This window comes from Lolium perenne, chromosome 5 (genome assembly GCF_019359855.2).
Source record: "Lolium perenne isolate Kyuss_39 chromosome 5, Kyuss_2.0, whole genome shotgun sequence".
In the NCBI taxonomy this organism is placed as follows: domain Eukaryota; kingdom Viridiplantae; phylum Streptophyta; class Magnoliopsida; order Poales; family Poaceae; genus Lolium; species Lolium perenne.
Window position 1 is genome coordinate 34,953,836 of NC_067248.2, and position 6,000 is coordinate 34,959,835.

The window sequence follows — 6,000 nt, forward strand, 5'->3', positions numbered from 1 at the left end:
CCCATGTATAAGAGCTTCGTATTCTGCCTCATTGTTAGACGCGTTTGGAAACGTCATCCGTAAGACATACTTCATTTTATCGCCTTGAGGTGATAATAGTATCACGCCTGCTCCAGCTCCCTCTACTCTCTTGGACCCGTCAAAGTTCATAGTCCAGGTTCTCGATAAATCCGGAGGTCCCGTATTTTGTAGCTCCATCCAGTCTGCGATGAAGTCTGGTAAGATCTGCGACTTGATTGCTTTTCTTTTTTCGTATGTGATGTCCCGAGGGGAAAGCTCTATTCCCCAAAGGGAGACACGGTCCGTAGCCTCCGGATTGTTTAATATATTGGATAAAGGCGCCTCATTGACCACTATTATCGGATGCGCCGAAAAATAGTGCCGCAATTTTCTTGCGGTTGTAAACACTCCATATGCTAGCTTTTGGTACTGCGGATACCGCTGTTTCGAGGGTGATAAAACTTCACTGATGAAATATAATGGCCTCTGCACTCCATGGAGTTGTCCTTCTTCCTCTCTTTCAACTACGAGTGCTGTGCTGACCACCTGAGGCGTGGCTGCGATGTATAGCAGGAGAGGTTCCTTCTCCTTAGGCGCCACCAAGATTGGTTGTGTCGAGATTGTTCGCTTGAGATCTTCGAAAGCTCTGTCTGCTTCTTCGTTCCACTGGAACTTCTCTCCTTGCTTGATCAAGGCGTAGAATGGCAACGCCTTTTCTCCTAGCCTGGCGACGAATCTGCTCAAAGCTGCGACTCGCCCAGTCAGCTGTTGTATTTCTTTCAACTTTGTTGGCTTCCTCATTATTACGATAGCTTGGATCTTCTCCGGATTAGCTTCAATTCCTCTTGCTGAAACTAGGAACCCGAGAAGTTCTCCCACAGGGACGCCAAAAGAGCACTTTGTCGGGTTCAGCTTGAGGCAGAACTTGTCAAGGTTGTCGAAAGTTTCATTTAAATCCTCGATCAATGTTGACCCCTTCTTTGTTGTTATGACGACATTGTCAATGTACACTTGTACGTTTTTGCCAATCTGTGTTGCAAGACACTTCTGCATCATCCGCTGATATGTTGCTCCCGCGTTTTTCAGACCAAAAGGCATTATTCTGTAGCAGAACACGCCATAAGGTGTTATGAACGCTGTTTTGACCTCGTCATCTTCTTTTAGTCTGATCTGGTTATAACCAGAATATGCATCCAAGAAGGAAAGACGTTCACATCCTGCCGTGGAGTCGATAATTTGATCGATCCTTGGGAGGGGAAAGTGATCCTTTGGGCAGTGTTTATTGAGACACGTAAATTCGACACACATGCGAAGGACTTTTGTGTTTTTCTTCGGGACCATCACTGGGTTAGCTACCCACGTGGCCTCTATATGTAACTCTTTGATAAAACTAGCTTCTCTGAGTCGATCAATCTCTGATAGCATGGCTTTGCGGTTTGGTTCTGAAAAACGCCGCAAATGTTGTTTAATTGGTCTTGCTATTGGATCCAAGTTTAGGTGGTGCTCGACAAGCTCCCTGGGTACTCCTGGCATGTCAGCTGGACACCATACGAAGATTTTCCAGTGCTCACGGAGGAACTCGACGAGCGTGCTTTCCTATGCGAGGTCCATGTTTGTTGCAATGGATGTCGTTTTCTTGGGATCTGTCGGGTGAATCTGCACTTCCTTAGAATCCTTGGTAGTGTTAAAGGTTGGCTCCCTGAGTGGCCTTCCTACATCTGGCAACACATCATAATCAGTTGTTAGCCTTGACGCCATATATTCTGCTTGCATCCCGAAGGTTTCTGACAGTCGATGAAAATCCTTGTCACATTTATCAGCTAACGCGAAACTATCTTTGACTGTAATCGGTCCCTTGGGTCCAGGTAGCCTCCACAACAGGTATGTGTAGTGTGGTACTGCCATAAACCTGGCATACGCTGCTCGTCCCAATAAGGCATGATATTGCGACGGGAAATCCACAACTTCGAACTCCAGCCTTTCTATCCTGTAATTTTCTCGGGTTCCAAACTGAACGTCGAGATTGATCTTCCCCAGCGGATAACTTGGCTTGTCTGGCGTGATATCATGGAAACGTGTGTCAGTTGGTTTTAGGTTTGCCAGGGATATGTTTATCTTCCTTAGTGTATCTGCATACACAAGGTTTAGACTACTGGCTCCATCTATGAATACTAGAGAAACGTCGAATCCTGCGATCACCGCTGGTAAGATAAGTGCTCATTGTCCTGGTCGAGGAACTTGCTGCGGGTGATCCGCTATTGTGAAGCCAATGTCCTGTCCCGACCAATTTAGGTACTCAATCGTTGGTGGAGGCATCTTCTCTGCCATGAACACTTGACGCGAGATTACTTTCTGAGCTCTGTTAGACGGCCTAGCTTTCTGAATCATCGAGGCTGCACCATTGGTGTCGATATAAGGAGGTGGATTTGGAGCTGCCGCTATTTGCAGCTGATGTCGATTTGCATCCGTAATTGCGGGAGGAGGTGGAAGGTGGGGTTTCTATTCATTGCTTGCGTGTTGGCTTGCCCTGCGAATCTCAGCATTTGCTTGAAAATTTTGACAGTCTTTCTGCAGATGTCCTGACTGCCTCTTCCCATTATTGTCGAGATAGAAGTGCATCTGACATGGTCCGTTCATCATATCCTCGGGAGATATATATGGTCTCTGGAACCTTGGTCCAATATTTTGTCTATTGTTACAGGAGTCATCTCTATTGTCGCCTCGCTGCTCGCTGCTCCTTTGATATTCATCTCTATTGTTTCCTCCAGTGTTTCCTCGAAAGCCAGCCGATATTTGGCCGGGAGCATCATAACTCGAGAACTGCCGAGGAAATCGTCGTCTATTTTGAAAATTTCGAATGCGGTCCTCCTCCGGTGACCTATGTTGCTTGTTGTGAACAGCGTCTTCTCCATCTGCCCACCTATTCGCTATTTCCATTAATGCTGATATTTTCCTTGGGTTGGTTCTCCCCAAATCTTCGACAAAATCTCTCCGTCGAATTCCTACCACAAACGCATCTATTGCTCTCTCGTCAGATATGTTCTCTGCCGAGTTTTTGATAATATTCCACCTTTGGATGTATTTTCTCATTGATTCATCATACTTTTGCCTGCAAGCCCTCAACTCTTCTAGTGATGCGGGTTTTTTGCATGTGGATCGAAAATTCTTCACAAAGATGTCCTCGAAACTATCCCAACTGTCGATGGACCCCTGAGGCAACTTCTTTATCCATGACCGTGCGGCTCCACTCAATGTACTTGGATGCTCTGCATGGTTGTTGCTCTGGTTCCACCTATCATCTTCACTGTCTCGAGATAATCGACTAGCCAATCCTCAAGATCTTGTAAACCATCGAATATTTTGAAAATATCGGGTAGATTAAATCCTGATGGGACTCGAGTGTTTCGGACTCGTCTCGTAAAGCACGGAAGTCCACACATATCTTTTTCATCGACTTCTGGTGAATGCCGACGTTCCCTTCTGTCCTGTCGTGCTCTATCCACCCTGGCCTGAGTCGCTACATCTCTTGCCCCACTCGCTCTCGGGGGATCTTGAACTACTGCAGTAGGTCGAGGACTATTTTGCCTTGCAGATCCTTCGGGAGGTGTAGTTACAAATGCTGTTCCCATGGCTCCAACTCCTGCCATTGCCATGTTATACAATGCTTCTCTTGGATCTCCGGGAGGTGGCCTGGATGCGAGGATGAAGGCTTGCGTCGCCATGTACCCAGCTTCTGGTGTTTTAGGAATAATGTTCCCCCTCGTGTCTATTGACATAAAAGACATGTCGAGGTTTTGAACTAAATTTTCTCTGTCAGCCTCAAGTATGTTTTGCAGCCGAGATCTTGCTCTGTTTCGAGCTTCTCCTGATTGTCGGCTTAACTCCACCCTTCACCTACTTGATGCGGAAGCCGCCTCCCTTCTTCTATTCAGAGCAACTGTCTGTTTTTTCAATTCTCTTCCAACGCGGGCGAGTCTATATTGGTATGCTTGCAATTCTTCTGACGTAGCAGTTGTAGTCATTGGTTCTGTACCATACATAGCTCTTGCGGCTCTATCCCACGCTGCTTGCGGAAGTTGAACTCTTAAACGCGGTGTAGGCCCGACATATTTAGTGCCTAAACCTCGCCTAAGATCAGCGGGGTTGACATATGGGTTTCCCACATCATCGAAAGCCTCTGACGACTCCGGCTCTGCTCGGCTTGTATCTCCAATTGCATATATTTGATGGTACTTCAGACTTTGATATTTTTCGGGATTGGTGACACCATCGTTTAGATCGGTGAAGACCTTCCCAACAATAATGGATCTGTCGATGAAGTTGAAACTGTCGATGCTATCTGGTCGCTGCTTATATCAGAGTCCGCAGACGACTCGAAGGACATGCCGCCAAAGATCTTGGCGAGTTTTTCGCTAGCCATAGTGTTGATGAAGCGTGGTGGCGAAATCTCCTCGTCGCCTGACTCGATTGATGACGTTGAATTCGAAAAGTCAGGATCGACCGCTGATAATCTCGATGAGATTGGAATTTCGAGACAATACGATCCTTCCTTCTCGACACGGAAGTGGAACTTTCCGAGCATCATCTCCATGGGCTCCTCCAGATGCGCATATGCAGCCAAACGAGAGGGTGGGTGAGGAACAAAATTGATTAGATCAGTTTTGATTCGTTTTCCTCTATCCATCGCGTTGCTTGCTACCGACGAAGTCGATGATTCTGAACGTGCCATCGAGATCAGCTCCTTGTCGCCTCTAATCCCCACAGACGGCGCCAATTGACAAGGGATTAACTTATCAATGCCTACGTATTGTAGACTAGGGTTTAGTTGGAAGTAGAGGGCAAGTAGATCTTGAAGGTTTCAACCGAAAAGTACTCGACGATTAGGAAACTAGGGTTATGTTGACGTTGGATTCGATCCTCTCTTTGTCCCTCGAATCCCCCTTATATAGGAGGCGGAGTCGAGGATACCGTGTTACACAAGATTACAGATTCCGGGGGACTCTCTGAGTTCAACTCGCAAAGTTACAAGTATATTTCCTAATACAACTCTAACTTACCTTAATGCTAACTGGGCTTCCAAACTTCATATTCTTCGACTCGTGGGCCTTTAGTAAACCCCGGGTACCATCTTTGGCAGGCCCATTGGGGGTGCCTATGTCAGCTGATGAATCCAACTTTGTTGTGATCCATCTAATACTTACGCAAGAAACTAAATTGGAACCCATAATAAACCGTAGAAGTCCACAACCCTAATTATTATACTTATTCTTTATTAAAGAATATGTTCTTTAAAAGTTCTTCTTTTAAAGTAAATAACAAGTAATCATTAACTATATCCTATAATACCAAAACTAACAATTGTTCTTTACATGTTAACATTATGCCAACTACCATTCCTCGTGTGTTAATATGAATTCTATACTTTATTATACCACTTGTATATAATACCACGTTAACCAAAACTTTAATAAGAACCTTGTTTGTGAACCATCTCTAAAAGTGCAACACACCTTGAACTAATCATTACAACTCACGAATCCTAAATCATTGGAGTTAGGTCACGCTTAGAGCGATTGCATCTCATACTTATGCATTATTGCATACTTGCCAATCTTTTAAACATCATCCTTACCGGACGATGATGCTAGTTCAGAATTTGGAGTTATTGCGTATCGAAGACCTTGCCTGGATAATCTTGCAGTCAAGAAAGGCAAGTTCATCGCTTCCTCATGTCACGTTGAGTATTTTTATCAAATTACTTGCAAAGTACTATACTTAGCACTCTTGCATGAAAATAAAAAAATGCTATTTTCATAACTATGAATATGACTATGTGGTGGGCGATGGAACCATGGTATGAGTACGGTGGAGGTTCCATTGCAAAGGGTTTATATCCATCTAGGATTAACAACAAATGTCGTCCAGTGATTCTTGTGCCGTAAGACCCGTGTTAACCATAAGATCTGGAGTGGGACGGAGTAGCCAGTTGTGTTTCCTCCT